Source organism: Oryctolagus cuniculus, chromosome 14 (assembly GCF_051225735.1).
Source record: "Oryctolagus cuniculus isolate XC-2025 breed Fujian yellow rabbit chromosome 14, ASM5122573v1, whole genome shotgun sequence".
In the NCBI taxonomy this organism is placed as follows: domain Eukaryota; kingdom Metazoa; phylum Chordata; class Mammalia; order Lagomorpha; family Leporidae; genus Oryctolagus; species Oryctolagus cuniculus.
Genome location: NC_142880.1, coordinates 81,804,164 through 81,824,257, shown reverse-complemented (window position 1 = coordinate 81,824,257; position 20,094 = coordinate 81,804,164). Strand labels below are relative to the sequence as shown.

Sequence of the window (20,094 nt, the reverse complement as noted above, 5' to 3'; positions counted from 1 at the left end):
ACATCCTAGTGGCAGCTTAACCCACTGTACCACAACTACTCCCAAATTGTTTAATTGAGTTACATTGTTAGTTTTAATTTCTCTAATTAAATTAAATTTAAATTTAAATTTTTATAAAACAGCATGTTATTTGTACAAGGCTAGAGTTCTGAGTTTTGATAAAAAGGTATCATGCAAATCCACCATCTATGAGTGATTAATTTTTGCTGTATTTAAAATCCTACCTTCCTCAATTTTGGACAGCCAGTAGTAGCTTCAATAAGTAATATGTAAGTATACACAGAAACATTTAAATACTTATCAATTTGTGTCAAATTCTGTTTCTTTAAGCAGGGCAAACGGACAATGCTCACCCAAAGAGCATAGCGCCCCCGAGTTAGGTATTTTAAAGTTGTGTTTGACTAACTCAGAGAAGGAATTCTAAAGCAATCACCCGAAGCATGGAAAAAATGTCATCCTGGCAGACCATAGTTTCATAAAACCAACTGCACACGAAGCTTTCAGTATCTGAAAATGAAATACCTTACATATAAAACTTTTGGTGTCACAAAAAAATTGTAACAAAACTTTAAAGAATTGCAGTTACCTATTTTGGATACATCTGTGGTTCCCAAGCCTGTGTACATGTTGGGATCAACTAGGGACCAAAACATTCCTGGGCAGGCGCCGTGGCTCACTAGGCTAATCCTCCACCTGTGGCGCCGGCACCCTGGGTTCTAGTCCCGGTTGGGGCGCCGGCCACTAGTCCGGTTGCTCCTCTTCTAGGCCAGCTCTCTGCTGTGGCCCTGGAGGGCAGTGGAGGATGGCCCAAGTGCTTGGGCCCTGCATCCGCATGGGAGACCAGGAGGAAGCACCTGGCTCCTGGCTTTGGATTGGCGCAGTGCCGGCCACAGCGGCCATTAGGGGAGTGAACCAATGAAAGGAAGGCCTTTCTCTCTGCCTCTCTCTCACTGTCTATAACTCTCTCTCTATCTCTCTCTCACTGTCTAACTCTGCCTGGCCAAAAAAAAAAAAAAAAAAACCAACAGGGAAAAAAAAAAAAATCCCTGATGCCTGGGTATGGGCTTTGGAAGCTTAAAGAGAGCTCCAGGTGATTCTCCCATCCAAATACTGCCCGGCCTGGTCCTGCTGAGCTTCCAAGATCACAGGAGAGTGGGCACATTCAGGGTGGTATAGTCACAGACTAGGTGATGCTAAATCGAAGATAAGCGTGAACTGGTTTACTTTTTTTTTTTTTTTTTTAAGATTTATTTATTTGAAAGGCAGAGTTACAGAGAAGCAGAGAGAAAGAGAGACAGACACAGAAAGATCTTCCATCCACTGGTTCACTCCCCAAATGGTTTATGGTTTATGGTCTTTACTATTTTTGACACATTTAGCTCCTGTTAATGTTAGCATGCTTCCTATACCACTTTCATGATTTTGGGAAATCGAGGGATTACTACTTGTTTGGAATATTCCTGTAACTGTGACTCCATGGAGATAAGCCAAAGTCCAAAAGCAAATTTGGATTATTTATCATTGTCAAAAAGAGAATAAAAGCAGGAAGGATAAAGTCAGAGTTAAGCTGAATTCCCTGCTTGGTCATGACAAGAACTGCTAGTGTATGGCTTGCTTTTTTCTTTCTTTCTTTTTTATTTATTATTTGACAGGTAGAGTTATAGACAGTGAGAGAGACAGAGAGAAAGGTCTTCCTTCCATCTGTTCACCCCCCAAATGGCCGCTACGGCCTGTGGTGCGCCAATCCGAAGCCAGGAGCCAGGTGCTTCCTCCTGGTCTCCCACGCGGGTGCAGGGTACAAGCACCTGGGCCATCCTCCACTGCCTTCCCGGGCTACAGCAGAGTGCTGGACTGGAAGAGGGGCAACCAGGACTAGAACCCGGCACCGCAGGCGGAGGATTAACCTTGTGCACCATGGTGCCAGCCCCTGGCTTGCTTTTTTCAAACTCATGCCCGAGAAACTCTTCTTTTTGACATCCAAAAGCAAGACAGAAGAATCAGAGAACACTGCTAACCAGCTGGGTTTGAGGGAAAGACCTGGGTTTCTGAGACATCTCCCAGCTTCCCAGCTCATCAGATGGAGCAGGGGCAGGGCTGGAACAAGGAAGGAGGTAGGCATGCTCCCCATGAGTGAGCCCACGGAGGCACTAAGTTCATTAATATTCTTGCTGGCAGGAACCAAAATGACTCCGAGGCAGTGAGGCTGAATTCCAAGTTTGATTTACTTAAGAGACACAGGTTATGTGGACATCAGCAGTTCTTTTTCTTTTTTTTTAACGCCAGCCTCGAGGCCTGGTGTAGAGATCCCATAATCCTTTCTTTCACAGTGAGAATCAGTTGCATTTCCCTGTGGCTCCTCCACGTCTTGTGGGGGGTACGAGCTGTGCAGACCAAAGAAAACAGTTTTAAAAGTTCAAAAGTGTCAGGGCATCAAAAGTGAATAATGGGATTACTGGGTAGCTTTGCTCCTGAAAAGAAACAAACCAAAATAAAAAAAAAAAATCTGAAAGCAGAAAGCATCAACTCATGTTTCAATGTTGGATTCACGAGACCGGGTGTCCTTCCTCTGACACAGGGTTAATAAGTTTTAAATAGACTCAGATACTTATCTGAATGTACCGCTCCTTTTTTTTTTTTTAAGATTTATTTATTTATTTGAAAGGAAGAGTTACAGAGAGGTACAGGCAGAAAGAAAAAAAGAGAGAGAGAGAGAGAGAGAGTCTTCTATCTGCTGGTTCACTCCCCAAATGGCTGCAAAGCCCGGAGCTGTGCCGATCTGAAGCCGGGAGCCAGGAGCTTCTTGTGGGTCTCCCATGCAGGTGCAGGGGCCCAAGGACTTGGACCATCTTCTACTGCTTTCCCAGGCCATAGCAGAGAGGGGGATGGAAAGTGGAGCAGCTGGGACTCAAACCAGTGCCCATAGGGGATGCCGGAAGTGCAGGCAGCTGCTTTACCCACTATACCACAGTGCAGGGCCCAACTCTCCTTCTGAAATTAAAACAAGGATCAGATCACAATAAAGGAATGTGGGTGTCACCATCCAAACCTGTCGCTCCCCCTCTTCGTGGAGGAACGACACAGGACCCTGCGCTGTTCTTTTGTCTGCTCGGCCCTCCCCGGGTTTGCTGCTGGTTCTTCCCGGGTTGGCTACTATCCCTTCCACCTCCGTGGAAGGGCGGTTCCCCCTGCCACTTTCCCCACTTCCGCGGGGGAGCGGCACACCGCCGGCCGGCTCTCTCAGGGGCTGCTCAGATGTTATCTGGATGTTCCCCTTAGATGTTCCTGGTGAATGTTGTCTCTCTCCTCCTTTATAGTCCTCTTCCACCAATCCCAACTCTGCTACCCACACGCCGAGTATGCTGCTCTCCTCCAATCAGGAGCAGGATCAGCTCCTGCAGGTTATTGGTCGAACTGGAGGCAGCTGTGTAGAAGCTGTTTTTACTCCTCTCCCAGCGCCATATTGTGGGAGAGCAGATGCATAGAATAAGTCCTAATTCCAGTAACTTAGTCTAGTCTGAGTTGCTCCCCACACAAACCCTTACCACTTCCTGACACAATGTAATCTGATATCAATTCAAAATTCTACCAACAGTAGAGCAAACCAGGGCATAACAGTGGGGCAAGGGTGTCTAAGAGAAGAGTGTGGTGTGAGTGAAGCTTAGCCAGTGGACACGAATAAACAGTGAAAACTTGCACGCATGGCTCAGTTTAAAAGATTTCTTTGGTTTGATGAAATAGAATGTGTTCTCAAAGTCAATATAGATGGGGCCAGTGTTGTGGCATGGTGGGTAAAACTGCCTTTCAAATAAATCAATAAAGTTTTAAAAAGATTCATTTATTTGAAAGTCAGAGTTACACAGAGAGAGAGGGAGAGGGAAAGAGATCTTCCATAGCTGCTGGTTCACTCCCCCAAACTGCAGCTGCAACGGCCAGAGCTGGGCCATTCAGAAGCCAGGAGCCAGGAGCTTCCTCTGGGTCTCCTTTGTGGATGCAGGGGCCCAGGGCCACCCTCGGCTGCTTTCCCAGGTGCATTAGTAGGGAGCTGGATTGGAAGTGGAGCAGCTGGGATGCCGGTGCTGCAGGCAGTGGCTTTACCCATTACACCATGGCTCCAGCCCTATAAATCAATCTTAAAAGAAAAAAAAAAAGTCAGTACAAAGGCAGGTGTTGTGGCATAGCTGGTTAAGCCTCCTGTCGCTCCCCGTCTTCGTGGAGGAATGACACAGGACCCTGCGCTGTTCTTTTGTCTGCTCGGCCCTCCCCAGGTTTGCTGCTGGTTCTTCCCGGGTTGGCTACCGACCCTTCCACCTCTGTGAAAGGGCGGTTCCCCCTGCCACATTCCCCACTTCCGCGGGGGAGCGGCACACCACCGGCCGGCTCTCTCGGGGGCTGCACAGGTGTTCCTTCAGATAGATGTTCCCCTTAGATGTTCCTGGTGCATGCTGTCTTTCTCCTCCTTTGTAGTCCTCTTCCACCAATCCCAACTCTGCTACCCACACACCGAGTACGCTGCTCTCCTCCAATCAGGAGCAGGTCCCACAGTCTATTGGTTGAACTGGAGGCAGCTGTGTAGAAGCTGTTTTTACTCCTCTCCCAGCGCCATATTGTGGGAGAGCAGATGCATAGAATAAGTCCTAATTCCAGTAACTTAGTCTAGTCCGAGTTGCTCCCCACAGATCCCCCTTTCTTTTTATTTTTTGGCGTTGATACGTGCCTGTCTTCGGTGCCCCGTGGCACACACTCTGCTCTACTTGCTGGAGTTGCCCACAGGTGCTTACAAGCCCTACCAATAAGGCAAACCGAATCCGGGTCCTCTCTTCGCCATGTTGTGAGGAGGTTTTTAGGCGCTGATGCGTGCCTGTGTTCGGTGCCCTGCAGCGCATGCTCTGCTCTGCTAGAACTGCATGCAGGTGCTTACAAGCCCTATCAGGCAAACCGAATCCAAGCCTTCTCATTGCCGTATTGTGGGGAGACTTATTGATGTTAATTCGTGCCTGTCTTCGGTGACCTGCAGCGCATAAGCTGCTAGCCGCCCGCAGGTGCTCACCACCTCCTTAATCAGGCAGACCGAATCCAAGCTCTCTCATTGCCATGTTGAGGGGAGGCCTTATTTTTGTCTATTTCTCTATCTCCGGGCATTCCTATCTCTCCCATTTTACTTCTATCTGCCAGCATTCCTATTTCTCTCATTTTACTTCTAAATTTCTGTTTCTCTTATCCCTGCGGCTTCCTGGCGCCCGCCCCGAGGCTGCTTCTCGGCGGCTTCCCGGCTCTGAGCCGCTTCAGCCCGCGCTTCTCTCATCTGTGCGGCTTCTCGGCACCCGCCCTGCGGCGGGCTCCCGGCTCTGCGTGGCTCGGCTTCGCGCGCACACTCCGCGGTCTCCACGCCCTTTGCGCCCACACCACGGCCTCGCGCCAGCCCCCGCGTTCCCTATCTATTCACGCCCCGTGCTCTCTCTGCACGCGGCGGCTTCCGCAAATCACACAGCGTAGCTCACGTCTCCGCCGCTGGTATTCAGTTCAAGTTCCCCGGACTAACCTGGCGAATTCCAACCTGGTGGCCCACGTCTCTGCCTCTGGTTCCAGATTTTCGCCTTTTGCTCCCCGGGCTGACTTGAAGAATTCCAAGCTGGCTTACGTCTCCGCCTCGGCCTGCACTCGCGGCTTCATCCTCCCTAATATTTTTCTCTACCCGGTATGTTTCCCTAAGTTTTCTTCCAACAATATTCCTCCCTCATTTCTCCTGGCCTCTCCCCACAGTCCGTATCCAAGTCTAAGTTTCTTATAGGTTTCACTTTCACTTTCAACCTGCAGTCCGTATCTGAGTCTAAGTTTCTTCTTGCTTTCACTTTAAATCCTAACTTCTTTCCCACAGTCCGTATCCAAGTCTATGCCTAGGCTTTCAATAGCTTCTTCCGGCACCTTTTCCGTCCGGCTTTCCCCTAGGCTCTTCTAGTCTCTCTCTCCGGTATTTTCCTGCTTCTTCCCTTCTAGGTTTCCTATCCGAGTCACAGCACCATTATGTCGCTCCCCCTCTTCGTGGAGGAACGACACTAAGCCCTGCCTAGGCTTCATATCCGAGTCACGGCACCATTATGTCGCTCCCCCTCTTCGCGGAGGAACGACACTAAACCCTGCCTAGGCTTCATATCCGAGTCACGGCACCATTATGTCGCTCCCCGTCTTCGTGGAGGAACGACACAGGACCCTGCGCTGTTCTTTTGTCTGCTTGGCCCTCCCCGGGTTTGCTGCTGGTTCTTCCCGGGTTGGCTACCGACCCTTCCACCTCTGTGAAAGGGCGGTTCCCCCTGCCACATTCCCCACTTCCGCGGGGGAGCGGCACACCACCGGCCGGCTCTCTCGGGGGCTGCACAGGTGTTCCTTCAGATAGATGTTCCCCTTAGATGTTCCTGGTGCATGCTGTCTTTCTCCTCCTTTGTAGTCCTCTTCCACCAATCCCAACTCTGCTACCCACACACCGAGTACGCTGCTCTCCTCCAATCAGGAGCAGGTCCCACAGTCTATTGGTTGAACTGGAGGCAGCTGTGTAGAAGCTGTTTTTACTCCTCTCCCAGCGCCATATTGTGGGAGAGCAGATGCATAGAATAAGTCCTAATTCCAGTAACTTAGTCTAGTCCGAGTTGCTCCCCACAGATCCCCCTTTCTTTTTATTTTTTGGCGTTGATACGCGCCTGTCTTCGGTGCCCCGTGGCACACACTCTGCTCTACTTGCTGGAGTTGCCCACAGGTGCTTACAAGCCCTACCAATAAGGCAAACCGAATCCGGGTCCTCTCTTCGCCATGTTGTGAGGAGGTTTTTAGGCGCTGATGCGTGCCTGTGTTCGGTGCCCTGCAGCGCATGCTCTGCTCTGCTAGAACTGCATGCAGGTGCTTACAAGCCCTATCAGGCAAACCGAATCCAAGCCTTCTCATTGCCGTATTGTGGGGAGACTTATTGATGTTAATTCGTGCCTGTCTTCGGTGACCTGCAGCGCATAAGCTGCTAGCCGCCCGCAGGTGCTCACCACCTCCTTAATCAGGCAGACCGAATCCAAGCTCTCTCATTGCCATGTTGAGGGGAGGCCTTATTTTTGTCTATTTCTCTATCTCCGGGCATTCCTATCTCTCCCATTTTACTTCTATCTGCCAGCATTCCTATTTCTCTCATTTTACTTCTAAATTTCTGTTTCTCTTATCCCTGCGGCTTCCTGGCGCCCGCCCCGAGGCTGCTTCTCGGCGGCTTCCCGGCTCTGAGCCGCTTCAGCCCGCGCTTCTCTCATCTGTGCGGCTTCTCGGCACCCGCCCTGCGGCGGGCTCCCGGCTCTGCGTGGCTCGGCTTCGCGCGCACACTCCGCGGTCTCCACGCCCTTCGCGCCCGCACCACGGCCTCGCGCCAGCCCCCGCGTTCCCTATCTATTCACGCCCCGTGCTCTCTCTGCACGCGGCGGCTTCCGCAAATCACACAGCGTAGCTCACGTCTCCGCCGCTGGTATTCAGTTCAAGTTCCCCGGACTAACCTGGCGAATTCCAACCTGGTGGCCCACGTCTCTGCCTCTGGTTCCAGATTTTCGCCTTTTGCTCCCCGGGCTGACTTGAAGAATTCCAAGCTGGCTTACGTCTCCGCCTCGGCCTGCACTCGCGGCTTCATCCTCCCTAATATTTTTCTCTACCCGGTATGTTTCCCTAAGTTTTCTTCCAACAATATTCCTCCCTCATTTCTCCTGGCCTCTCCCCACAGTCCGTATCCAAGTCTAAGTTTCTTATAGGTTTCACTTTCACTTTCAACCTGCAGTCCGTATCTGAGTCTAAGTTTCTTCTTGCTTTCACTTTAAATCCTAACTTCTTTCCCACAGTCCGTATCCAAGTCTATGCCTAGGCTTTCAATAGCTTCTTCCGGCACCTTTTCCGTCCGGCTTTCCCCTAGGCTCTTCTAGTCTCTCTCTCCGGTATTTTCCTGCTTCTTCCCTTCTAGGTTTCCTATCCGAGTCACAGCACCATTATGTCGCTCCCCCTCTTCGTGGAGGAACGACACTAAGCCCTGCCTAGGCTTCATATCCGAGTCACGGCACCATTATGTCGCTCCCCCTCTTCGCGGAGGAACGACACTAAACCCTGCCTAGGCTTCATATCCGAGTCACGGCACCATTATGTCGCTCCCCGTCTTCGTGGAGGAACGACACAGGACCCTGCGCTGTTCTTTTGTCTGCTTGGCCCTCCCCGGGTTTGCTGCTGGTTCTTCCCGGGTTGGCTACCGACCCTTCCACCTCTGTGAAAGGGCGGTTCCCCCTGCCACATTCCCCACTTCCGCGGGGGAGCGGCACACCACCGGCCGGCTCTCTCGGGGGCTGCACAGGTGTTCCTTCAGATAGATGTTCCCCTTAGATGTTCCTGGTGCATGCTGTCTTTCTCCTCCTTTGTAGTCCTCTTCCACCAATCCCAACTCTGCTACCCACACACCGAGTACGCTGCTCTCCTCCAATCAGGAGCAGGTCCCACAGTCTATTGGTTGAACTGGAGGCAGCTGTGTAGAAGCTGTTTTTACTCCTCTCCCAGCGCCATATTGTGGGAGAGCAGATGCATAGAATAAGTCCTAATTCCAGTAACTTAGTCTAGTCTGAGTTGCTCCCCACAGCCTCCCCTTGTGACAAGGACATTCCATATTGAATTTGAATCCACTTGAGTTTGAATCCACTTCTGATGCAGCTCCTTGCTAGCGCACCTGGGAAAGAAGCAGTGGAAAACGGCCTAAGTACTTGGGCTCCTGCCACCCAAGTGGGAGGCCTGGATGCAATTTAAGGCTCCTGGCTTCAGCCTGGCCCAGATCTGGTTGTTGCAGCCAAGTAGGGAGTGAACCAGCAATGGAAGATTCTCTCTCACTCTGCTTTTTCAAATACATAAATACATCTTTAAAGAAAAAATACAGATGGGGTCAGCACTGTGGCATAGTGGGTAAGGCTGCTGCCTGCAGTGCCAGCATCCCATATGGGCGCTGGTTGGAGACCCAGGTGCTCCACTTCTGATCCAGCTCTCTGCTATGGCCTGGGAAAGCAGTGGAGGATGGCCCAAATCCCTGGGCCCCTGCACCTGCATGGGAAGACCTGGAGGAAGCTCCTGGCTCCTGGCTTTGGATGGGCGCAGCTCTGACCATTGTGGCCAATTAGGGAGTGAGCCAGTGGATGGAAGACCTCTCTCTCTGCCTCTCCTTCTCTGTGTAACTTTAACTTTAAAATAAATAAATAAATCTTTTAAAAAAAGGAAAAGAAAAAATATAGCTAATTTTCAAGATTTTCTCAGGCTCCCTGAAACCTGAGTAAAAGTCACCAAAACACTCAGAGACAAAACACAGGCTTCCCTCAGTCGTTTCCAAACACATCAAGTTGCTGTGGGCTAGGAGCGGGCCTAGGTTAATTTTCCAGGTTCTTGCCTTTTACTTAGAGAAGAACTCTAAATACACGGCACGCAGTATGATAAACTTCATTTACAAAGTGAGACAAATAGGCCCATTAGGGCTTTTTAAAGGAAGAATGGGGCCAAAGAAAAGGAATTATCATACCCTGCTCTGCCCAACCTGAGTCCATGGGAAGAGACAGCTTCTGTTCTTCCCAGTTTTTATATGAGCTTAGAAAAACGGAAGTGTTTATGTGGTACCACCCCTACTTCCCGGGTAAGAGGAGGTACTTCCTGGGGAGGGTCCCCTGATTGACAGGTAGATGAACACGGCAACATAGAGCGACAGAGGTGCAGCTTCCAGCTCATGAACTTAAAATGACCTAAGCAGTCCTATATCAAAGTCAGCCACAAGCGGCAATGCATTTTGGTATTCAAGGGCCACCTGCTACCAGATGTTTATTCTGAGGCTTTGAGCTTAACAGATCTGAAACTGAAATGTCCCCTTCCTCTGCCTTGTGCCTTGGTGTCCCCCACATTCGCTGCGCAAGCTACAGGCTTCCACCCACACAGACGCCCCAGGCCAGGGCCGGGAGGCTGCATGGGCCTTTGTGTGTCGGCAGCAGTCACAGCCTCATCTCGCTGCCTCCATCCCTACAAGAGCATTCCAACGGGGCTGCAGCCCCGAAACACTCCCCCAGCCTCGTGGAGTCTGTTCCTGCCCTATTTGAATGTGGGTATAGCCTCTCCTGCTTCGTCTCTAACACCGCGCATCTGTGCATCTTGCTGCTCCCTCGCCTGGATGTCCATGTCCCTGGGTTCTTGCCGAGGGAGAGAGGGAGAGATACCGATCTTCCACAGTGGGACCTGCATTTTCTCTGTGCAGGCTGTTTCCTCTTCTGTGCTTCTTGTAGCACCTGTAGCAACTCCATTAGAAAACTTGCCATGCTGCCATAGGGTTTTGTTTTGTTTGTTTGTTTGTTTTTGACAGATAGGGCCAGACAGTGAGCGAGAGAGACAGAGAGAAAGGTCTTCCTTCCGTTGGTTCACTCCCCAAATGAATACTATGGCCGGCGCTGAGCCAATCCAAAGCCAGGAGCCAGGTGCTTCCTCCTGGTCTCCCTTGCCGGGTGCAGGGGCCCAAGCACTGGGGCCATCCTCCACTGCCTTCCCGGGCCACAGCAGAGAGCTGGACTGGAAGAGGAGCAACCGGGACTAGAACTGGTGCCCATGTGGGATGCTGGCACCACAGGCAGAGGATTAACCAAGTGAGCCACAGCACCGGCCCCTGCCATAGGTTTTTAAACACGGTCTCCTTACCAACCAAGAGTGAGCGCCAGGTGCTGGTCCGTTACAGCTCCGGCACCTGGGCCTCGGCAAGTGACGAGTACATCGATCGGTCTGTGCCAAATCAGTGATTCCACCCACTGGAATTACATGTGGAACTTTAAAAAATACTGAGGCCCCCTCCAACCAATTCAAACTGAATTTCTGGGGATAAAGCCCGGGCCCGGGTGAGTAACTAGGATTCAAACATTGTTTAAACTCCCCAGATGAGTCTAATGTACAGCCAGACTGGAAAGCCGTGGTGCTTTATCCAGAAAACAGGAAACTTGAGGGTCTTGGTGATTTTTTTTAAGGCCACTGAATTAGTTATCCACGGCTGACTAGCAAATGACTCCCAAATTTAGCCGCTTCTAACAACCAGCACTTCTATCCCTCCAGCACAGGGTTTCTCGAAAGAGTAAGCTCATGGGAGGAGGACAGCTTTGCATCCAGGCTCACCCCTGTGGCCACGTGTTGGCCAGAAGCCTTCGTCTGTCCTTGCCTGACATGAGGGCAGCCTAAGGTATGGCACTGGCTTCTTTAAGAGACAGCATGTGGGAGAACAAGAGGGTTGGCAAGACGGAAGCCAAGGTTGTTCTGTAACCTAATCATTTTTTAAAAAGATTTATTTTTTATTTTATTTGAAAGAGAGTTACCGAGAGAGGTAGAGACAGAGAAAGAGAGGTCTTCCATCCGCTGGTTCACTCCTCAGATGGCTGCAACAGCTGGAGCTGCACCGATCTGAGGCCAAGAGTTTCTGCCGGGTCTCTCATGCGGGTGCAGGAGCCCAAGGACTTGGGCCATCTTCCACTGCTTTCCCAGGCCATAGCAGAGAGCTGGATCAGAAGAGGAGCAGCCGGGACTAGAACTGGTGCCCATATGGGATGCCGGCGCCTCAGGCCAGGGCATTAACCACTGCGCCACAGCGCCAGCCCCTGTAACCTAATCTTGAAAGTGCCACCCCATCACTTTTGCCATGCTGTACGCATCAAAAGCGTGTTATTAGCTCCAGGCCACACTCGACGGGAAAGAATAATCAAGTACAAGGGCTCCCATACCAGGAAGTCAGTATCCTTGGGGGCTGTCGTGGAGGCTGCCTACCACAAACTCAGCTTAAAAAGTAACCCACCTGAAAGGGGTCCCAACTGCACTATGTTAACATTAGGCATATGCTTATCAACCATTCCCTTGTAAAACTGATGCAGGTACGCCTTGATAAAGATGAACTGAAAGTAAGCTGACAGGTGCAGTTACTAATAATAACTTTATGTTCTCTGATTATCTATCTATAGATGCCTTAATTTAGGGTCATTTAGACAAGATAATATCCAGGAAGATGCGCTTACATAACGGCAGCCTTCACCTGGCCTTACAAATTAGGTCAATGTGCTTTTCAAAGATTAAACATGTCCTTTCTTCTTTCCCCTAACATTTTCTTGGTTATACAGGCTCACAGAACACAGGCCAGATACTTTAAGGACTCAACATAAAATTTTTGTAAAGAGCAGGTAACAGCAAATCTAAAGGCAAAATACCAGGAAAAACAGGCAAGTTAATTTAATGATATCAAGCTGATGAGAGTAATCAACTTCAAGTTTATCTTTCATTTTATAGGTAAAAGCCACTGTATTGGATAGCACTGAACACCGATGTCAACAACCATATTTAATCCTTCCTCAAAGACCCTGCCAATACAAAAGAATTCATCCATCCTAGAACTATTTACTATTTAATGCTAAGATGGTAAGTTAAAATGGTTTAACAATATTTAACAAAACTACACAAAGTACTAAAAGCAAAAAGAACCACTTAGGAAGCCACAAATAACTTTAAGAAATAATCTTTAAAAAATTTATTTGAGAGGAGAGAGAGGGAGAGAGAGAGAGAGAGAGATCCCGTCTGCTAGTTCATTCCCTAAGTACCTGCAAAGGCCAGAGACAGGCTGGAGCCAGGACAGAAGCCAAGGTTGTTCCGTAATAGATTTCTTAACCAGAAGGCTGAATGCCCACTCCAGAGGGCTGATGTTGGTAACAACACATTAACACAAAATCCTAAACTCTGAATTATATTCCAATGACGAAATGCCATCTCCTAGAAGTTAATTCAATTTCAGTGCAGACAGAAAGCAGTAACCTTCAGATTCAGTGCTTTTTTTTTTTCTTTCTTTTTAGACATATTGATTTATTTGAAAGTCAGAGTTACAGAGAAAGAGAGGGAGAGAGAGAGAGGGAGAGAGAGAGAGATCTTCCATCTGCTGGTTCATTCCCCAGATAACCCTGATGGCCAGGACTCGGCCAGACCAAAGCCAAGAGCCAGGAGCTTCTTCTAGGTCTCCTACATGGGTACAGGGGCCCAAGAACTTGGGCCATCTTCTGCTGCTTTCCCAGGCCATTCGCAGAGAGCTGGATATAAGCGGAGCAACTGGGACTCAAACCAGTACCCATATGGAATTCCAGCACCACAGGCGGCAGCTTTACTCACTAGGCCACAATGCCAGCCCTTGGTGTTATCTCTGATAGAACCTTTTTCCTTGAATCATTTCCTAAACATTTGTTTAAACATATTTGTAGTTTATAAAACCAGATGTGATTTTTAAAAGTGTTTGACCATAATGCAAGGTTATAAAAAATGTAACTTAGAATTGTGCTTTAAGTGCTTTATGCATGTGTAAAAATGACTTGCGAACCATCTATTGTACTTTGCTTTAAAAAAAAAATTGAACAGCACCGTTGGGGGAAATTTGCCCTTTCCTTCAGTTGAGGTGGCACTTCTTAGTGACATGATTGTAATCACTAAGACCTGGAAGATAAAGCCATGATCAGCTTCTGTTACCCAACATAAACAATGCTGTGTCAAACACTGTTAGTTAAGGTAGGATCAAAGCCAGGAACCTAAAAACTGTTGAATCTTTACAGCTCTTTAACGAGCCCCTGAGCCATCCAGGCCTCAGGGTTATGTAGGGGGTAAGTTTGAATTTATCAACATTACTTAAAAGATGGCATTTCAGCTGCCAAACTCAAAGATGAGTGGAAACAGACGGGTCACCTAAAAATCTATCAAGTTTTCTTTTCACAGTAGTATGAGTCAGCAATTCTAAAATTACGTTCTGTGTATTCTAGCCTTGAGCAAATGAATAAATATTTTGAGGATAATGGCAGTCAGGTTTCTTTCCGTTGAGAGAGTTACAAATACAGCAAAGGGGAAGACTAGAAAGTAGTGTTAGATTAGAATGGAAGGTATCACTATAAACTTGTGGGTTTTAATGGGAGTGGATGTAGATATTTGGGCATGTCTCTATCTGCGTATTGTCTCTCTGCAAGCAATGACACACCAGGAGCCATGGTCCCAGAATACCATTCTTCACGGAAGGGAATCAAGGCCCCTTGGAGAAGTGTTTGATTTCAGCTCTGGAGTAAGGGAGCCTCGAACATCTTACACTAAAAACAAAGGGTTCAAAGGATGATGAGGACACAAAAGAAAGACAGACATCCTGGGGCTTCCAGTAGTCGAATCTGAGATTAGAATATCAAAATAAATAATGGTTTTAATTTGTTGACTAACAGGCAATTCTGTTATTCAAAATAATGAAAAGAATGAATGGAGGGAGAAGGAAAATACTTTCAGTAGAATATCAATTATTAACATGTCATAAGTATTGATGGAATGATGGAGTTAGACAATCAATCATTTACTCAAAGACTGGGAGGGGCAGGTTTAGGGACCCCACGGTCCAGTGCTCTGTCTCTCTGGAGAGTCCAGTGACATGCCAAGGGCTGTTTCTCACCAGGCATACAATTCTCTGCTGCAGATGGCATTGCCTTGCTCCAAAATCTCAGGGACTTGAGTTGGTGATTCTTCCACTGGACTAACCACCACTCCCACACTGCATCTTTCCCCTCCACTGACATCCCAGACTCCCTAAGAACTGCCCAAGTATCAGGGCTCTTTCTTGCTCTGGACAACACTTCATGTGACTTGGTATATAAACTGGAGGTGAAGGTTCACAAACTCTTAGTTGAAGAATGAGTTGCCTCCAAAACCCAAAGAAACCTACCAAGCACTATGATGTAACCATTTGTCTTTGACTTTGGAGAGGGTATCAGGGCAATTCTGAGCTCTGGGCCTCTACAAACTTCCCTGAAGTGGCCTGGTCTCTAAATCTTCGTAGAGTTTCCCTCCCACCCTCTGGAGTGCATGTTATCACATTAGGGCCTTTAGCATCATAACTATCTCTGGCTCATTCTGTCAACGAGTAAGATGTCATCAATCAAATGTGTCAGTGTGGTGTTGTGAGAGACACCACGTGGTCCAGAGCCTTCATATTGTAAGTACGGGTGGCACTGTAAACATAACCCTGAGGCCAGAACTCAATCTACATGAGTATCATTGTCTGAAGTTGACCTCTTCTGAACCTCTTCCGATTGGAATGGAATACAATGCTCTGCCATCTCAGTGACTGCACGGTCTCTATCCCAGGCCTTGTTAACCTGCCCTAGCAATGAGTCCCGCACAGCAGCTGAGACCAGAGTTATTACTTGGTTAAGTCAGCGGTAGTCTATAGTCATTCTCCAGGATCCATCTATTTCTTCAGGGATCTGCCTTGCAAATTAAAGAGGTAGGATTGGGGCTACCACCTCTCCATCCTTTGGGTCTTAAATGGTTGTACTAATCTCTACTATTCCCCCAGGATACACTCATGTGTCTGATTTACTCTCTTGGCAGGAGTGGGAGGCAGTTCTGGAGTGTTCCATTTGGTTCTCTCCACTATGATAGTTCTTAATCTACAGACCCAAGCACCCTTAAAATCCAATCCCAATAGTACTCTTCCATTTCCTGCCAATATATGTCAGCATATCACAGCTGGGTTATGCCGGAAATTTAACCTTCGATATTGGTTTGGCAGTCAGGAAAGCAAGGGGAGGGGCAAGCTGGAAGAAAGGACTATTGCCTGTGCAGCGTGGCACACAGGCTAGTTAGACCAGAGGGCACAGAGAGCAGCACGGGGCATCTGTCCAGATGCTGCTGCCCCACGCTCAGGACCCTGGGATTCTCCACTTCCATGGTATCCGGCTTGTCTGAATGAAACAGTCAACGACCAGACGGCTCCGGAGCCTGTGACTCAACTGAATCTCTCCTTCCACTAGCGGCGATAAAGGGCTCTTTACAACTATCATGGAGCCTCTCAGGCTGCTTGTTAAACTGCTTGTTAACAGCCCTGTTTCTCCCCTTTCTTCTGCAGGGCTTCAAATTAGCAATGACCGACCAGCTTTGCTGTCTTGTAGGCATTATTCCCTATGAACTTACAAATACCTGAATCATCACAGCTAACACAATATTTTGCTCCCTTGGGATAATGTCCCAGGCCAACACTAGTGAAATGAAGCAATTAAGGTGAAACCTTATGCCACAGACTAGCAATGCTGCACTAACTAACCTTCTTGGTCCATCCGATAGTGGATGGGCCTGTCCCAATTTTACCACCCCAGAAGCAGAGGACAAGATGGGATTAAATGTGCAAGATTTTTTAATTAGGGGAAACATGAGAAAAGATGAGTAAAAAGCTGGGAAAGACTGGGTGGACCACCACATGAAAATGCCAGTCTGACCGCAAGTGTAAGAGGGAAAGATAGAAGTGGGGTGGAAGCATCGAAGACTGCCATGTGGACTAAGAAATTCTTGGCAGAGGAAAGGGGTAGTCCTTAAGCCGAAGCTGCCTACCAGAGAAGTCTTGAGACTCCTGGAAACAGGCCTGCCTTAAGTCACTGAGCCGTGACAAGGTTTTGGTTTGAATATAGCAATAGATTTCAGAGCACAGCAGCCAGCCCCTGCTCAATACAGCTTTGAGGAGCTGAAGTGTAGGAGGCGCATGCTCACAGCAGCTGCATCATCCTAGCAAGGGGCAGAATGGGATTCAGAGCAGCTACTGGGCTCCAGGGTCTGTGCTCTCAACAACTGCACCAGAGGCATCTCGCAGAGGAGCAGAGGCCTGAGTCCTCTGTGGTGCTGAGGATGCACGTGGAGGTTAGGTCAGACTAGTGAGAATTACCAAGCTCCTTTAAGGAGTCTGAACTTCACCGCACAGATAGTAAGTGGAGGGCAGGAGAAGGGACACATCCCAGATTAACGTATATGAGTATCTTCCATATGCATTGTATATACACATGAATAATTTATAGGCCCATATGTAGCTTTAGTTTCCTGTGGTATAAAAGGGCTTAGCAGATTTGAAAACAGATGCAATAAAAAGTAATTCCTGGACTGCACAGATAGTAAGATGTGTTACCATGCATATATGTTAAGGTGGTGCTGACAATACACTCATATCTTTTAGATATGAATGCATTCATATCTTTTAAAAATTTTAAAAAGAAGGGCCCAGACAAATCCATTTTCTATTATACCCTTCATAAAAATCTTACTGTACTACGAGGCCTTCAAAGTTTATTTAATTTTTACCATTTTATTATTAGAATTAAAAAACAGTTTCTACTGCAAAAGAATTCTGTGCAGTTAGGCTGTGTTAAGTGCACATTTATAGGCTGAATGAGGAACTTCTTCACTATTTATAACAGTACTTCCATGAGAACCTGCGTAAGTTCCCAACAGTTAATTCACAAACGAATTCTACAGAATACAACCTTTTTATTATAAAAGAGAATTTACATGTTTGCTTATTAATTAGTGTTACAAGAAATAGGTATGAATAATACTATTTCATGGATATGAGAACACAGGCATAGAACTATTAAATGATTTTCTTGGTCTACATAATGAGATCAAATATGAAAAGAAAACTAGCAACTAAATCAGATTCTTTTTTTTTCTTTTTATTATTTAATAAATGTGAATTTACGAAGTGCAACTTTTGTGTTGTTGCGGCCCCCCCACAACCTCCTTCCCTCCCGCGGCCTTCCCCTCCCCCACTCCCTCTCCCATCCCACACTTCATCGAGTTTCATTTTCAATTACCTTCATATACAGAAGATCAACTTAGTATACACTAAGCAAGGATTTCAGCAGGCTGCCCTCACACAACCGCACAAGGTATAGGGTATTGTTCGACTAGTAGTGTTGTCTCTAAGTTTCATAGTAAAACGCATTAAGGACAGAGATCCTACGTGGGGAGCATGATCCCAGTGACTCCCATTGTTGATTTAACAATTGGCACTCTTATTTATGATGTCAGCAATCACCCGAGGCTCCTGCCATAAGCTGTCCAGGCTATGGAAGCCCCTTGAGTTCACCAACTCTGAACTTGTTTAGTCAAGGCCATATCACAGTGGAGGTTCCTTCCTCCCTTTGGAGAAAGGCGTCTCCCTCCTTGATGGCCTGTTCCTTCTGCTGGGGTCTTGTTCACCAGGATCTTTCATTTAGGTTGTTTTTGCCACCGTGTCATGGCTTCCCATGCCTGTGAGACTCTCATGGGCCTTTTGGCCAGATCCGAATGCCCCAAGGTTGTAAACCAGATTCTTCTACACCTACAGTCATCAACAGCAACTCTGTGATGGCAGTGTAGTCCCACAACCGCATACTAAACCTGGAGATGGAAAGGATCTCAAGAGAACACTGGTCCAACTTTCCGTCTAAAGGCAGGTTAATTATTTGCTTTACAGAGACTGGAAACTTAGTCCATTAAGGTAAAATCTATAAACGTAGGAAAACTCTAAATCCAAAGTCTCCAGAAATTCATCACATTCACACTGTTACTTATTATATTTTGAGACGACATATGTGAATCAGAAGGGAGTTTTTGAATTTCAGACTGTTTCACTTCCTGACTTTAATCAGGAAGCCTAAAAACATAAACTGTGAACTCAGCAAAACCAAGAATTTGGGACCAGGATGTTTGTAAGTGATGATTTAGGGAACTCTATTTATAGCCTGGTACCAGTAAATTTTTGGTCACTTAATTTTTTTTTTAAATTAACTTTATTTGAAAGGCAGACACACACACACACACACACACACACACACACACAAACACACTCTTCTACCCGCTGGTTTACTTACCAAAAGATCACAATGGCCCAGGCCAGGCCACGTGGAAGCCAGAAGCCAGGCAGCCTGGTCTTCCATGTGGGTGGCAGAAACCCAATTACTTGAGCTACCGTTTGTTGCCACCCAGTGCATTAGCAGGAGAGTGCACTGGAGCGGAGGAGATGGTACTTGACCCAGGTCCTCAGATACGAAACGCAGGGACCCCAACAGGCATCTTATGCACTGTGTCAAATCCCTGGCCTTTTTGTTCACTTTTATATTTAGATTTCAAACATACACATTAGACTCCAAAGGCTATTAAGACCAGCTTTTAGAATCAGATTAGCTTTTATTTTATTTATTTATTGACAGGCAGAGTGGACAGTGAGAGAGAGAGACAGAGAGAAAGGTCTTCCTTTTCCATTGGTTCACTTCCCAATGGCCGTTGCGGCTGGCGCGCTGTGGCCAGCCCATTGCGCTGATCCGAAGCCAGGAGCCAGGTGCCTTTCTTGGTCTCCCATGTGGGTGCAGGGCCCAAGCACTTGGGCCATCCTCCACTGCACTCCTGGGCCACAGCAGAGAGCTGGCCTGGAAGAGGGGCAACCAGGACAGAATCTGGCACCCCGACTGGGACTAGAACCCAGTGTGCCAGCGCTGCAGGCAGAGGATTAGCCTTTCGAGCCACGGCAAGATTAGCTTTTAGTTGGATAAAATTCCAACTTTCTATGTTCCATAGTTCTGAATGAGAACTAAAGGTTCTGAGTGATTATAACATTGATTTTCAAACAAACCTAACACCTGGGATCACTGGACAAACTTCCCTAGCCAGTAAGTACTTGTTACAAATCAGGGGTCAGAGTCTCATTCTACCTGTAGGCAACCTATACCCACCTTATTTCACAAAGGACTTAAGGTACGTCACTGCACAAACACATACACTAATGATACAGGGTATGTGTTTTAGGAAAAACAATTTTTTTAAAAAAATTTTTATTTATTCACTTGAGAGGCAGAGTTACAGAGAGAGGGACAGACAGAAACATCTCATCTACTGGTTCACTCCCCAAATGGCTACAATGGCCAGTGTTGGGCTGATCCAAAGCCAGGAGCCAGGAACTTCTTCTGGGTCTCCCATGTGGGTACAAGGGCCCAAGCACTTGGGCCATCTTCCAAGAGGAGCAGCCGGGATAACAAACCAGTGCCTATATGGGATGCTGGCACTGCAGGCCAAGGCTTAGCCTACTATGCCACAGCACCTGCACCTAGGCAAAACAATTGAAAAAGAAATGCAAGAATGCAAGTATGCAGGTTAAGATGGATGGTAAACAGGAACTTCCAATTTGGCTCTTTAGCTTCCTGACAGTCAAATGAGAGAATCTAAACTCTCACTATCAAAAAGTGGCTC

The 20,094-nt window shown here is 47.6% G+C and overlaps 1 protein-coding gene across 13 annotated transcripts in view; it reads right to left on the bottom strand.

The window, feature by feature from the left end:
- Nucleotides 1-20,094, bottom strand: part of NDUFAF2 (NADH:ubiquinone oxidoreductase complex assembly factor 2) — a 323,300-nt gene that overhangs the window by 93,300 nt on the left and 209,906 nt on the right. The window contains exon 5 of one of the 13 annotated variants that reach the window (XR_016220791.1): nt 2,205-2,381. The exons of 10 other annotated variants lie outside the window; for them this stretch is intronic. The gene's annotated coding sequence lies outside the window, so the exon portion shown is untranslated. Of the gene's footprint in view, nt 1-2,204; nt 2,382-3,819; nt 4,130-19,018; nt 19,278-20,094 lie in introns of those variants that run through there. 2 more of the 13 variants (XR_016220789.1, XR_016220786.1) reach the window with 2 other exon arrangements.